Source organism: Coffea eugenioides, chromosome 5 (genome assembly GCF_003713205.1).
Source record: "Coffea eugenioides isolate CCC68of chromosome 5, Ceug_1.0, whole genome shotgun sequence".
Taxonomy (NCBI): Eukaryota; Viridiplantae; Streptophyta; class Magnoliopsida; order Gentianales; family Rubiaceae; genus Coffea; species Coffea eugenioides.
The window spans coordinates 52,519-53,824 of NC_040039.1; the positions used below are offsets into that span (position 1 = coordinate 52,519).

The 1,306-nt window shown below is 45.5% G+C and overlaps 1 non-coding gene across 1 annotated transcript; it reads left to right on the forward strand.

The window, feature by feature from the left end:
- The first annotated feature begins 673 nt into the window (after nt 1–673).
- Nucleotides 674–780, forward strand: LOC113772689. Its single transcript, XR_003468649.1, has one exon. It is a non-coding gene; the product is annotated as a small nucleolar RNA R71 (small nucleolar RNA).
- Nucleotides 781–1,306: the final 526 nt, after the last annotated feature.

Below are 1,306 nucleotides of genomic sequence, written 5' to 3' on the forward strand. Positions count from 1 at the left end.
TTGACTCATCTGATTTCTTATGTCCTGCATTTCGGAGTCCGTTCTTTGCTGATTTTGTGTAATGGTTGCTATCGGTTGTTTCATCATCTCTTCCAAAGATGGACCGGAGCTTGGGGGCGGAGGTGGTCGGGGTTGGTATTGCTGTTGGTACCCTGGTTGCTTATTTGGCACGAAATTAGACTGTCCATTTGGTGCAAAGTTGGGCTGCCTATTTCCTCCATAACTAAAATTCGGGTGCTCCTTTCAGCCGGGATTGTACGTATTCGAGTACGGGTCATAGGGCCTTCTTGGAGCGGGCGTGTGACCAGCCATGTTCACTTGCTCTGCTCTTTCTTCCTGAATAGGTGGGCACATGTCTATAGAATGACCCATACTAGTACAAATCCCGCACACCTTAACCTGAGATGCATTTCCTACAGCCAGTTGCCTAACAAACGAGGTCAACTCAGTTAGCTACTGCTGGATAGAGGATGTCTCAACCTCATTCACCTTGCGTATTGGGACATCCTCTCTCGTACCGAATTATTGTGAATTCTCTGTCATCCCCTCTATTAACTCCCATGCTTCCCGAGGGGTTTTGTTCACCAGTGCCCCTCCACTTGTAGCATCAATTATGCTCCTATCTCTGAAAAGGAGCCCCTCATAAAAATACTGTATGAGCAACTGCTCACTTATTTGGTGTTGGGAGCACTTGCTGCACAACTTCTTGAACCGCTCCCAATACTCATAGAGTGACTCCCCTGGGTGCTGTTTGATCCCGCAAATTTCTTTCCTTAGACTTTCAGCCTTGGACGCAGGAAAATATTTATCTAAAAATTTTTTCTTCAATTGGTCCCACGTGGTGATGCTACCTGGTGGCAGGTAGTACAGCCAGTTTTTTGCAGAATCTTTCAAGGAAAAGAGAAATACCCTCATTTTTATTTTGCTCTTCTGTGATTGCCGGGGGTTTCATACTATTACACACGACATCAAACTCCTGCAGATGCTTATACGGCTCTTCACCTGGTAAACCGTGAAAAGATGGTAAAAGATGAATCAGTCCAGATTTTAGTTCAAATGGAGTGTTATCATTTAAGGTGGGGAAGGTAATGCATAAAGGTTGCTGATTTAAATCAAGAGCAGCCAACTCCCTTAATGTTCGTGCATTAGCCATGGCTCCTTCCTCCTGGTCAGAGTCACTCGAAGTGTCTCCAAACGAATCTGTTGGTTCAACTTCTGGCTCAGGTCTCTAAGATGTAGCACTGGAGTGCTTCTCTCTGAACTGTCTGGTCTCTTTTCTTGTCCTACACGCAGTCTTCTCTACCTC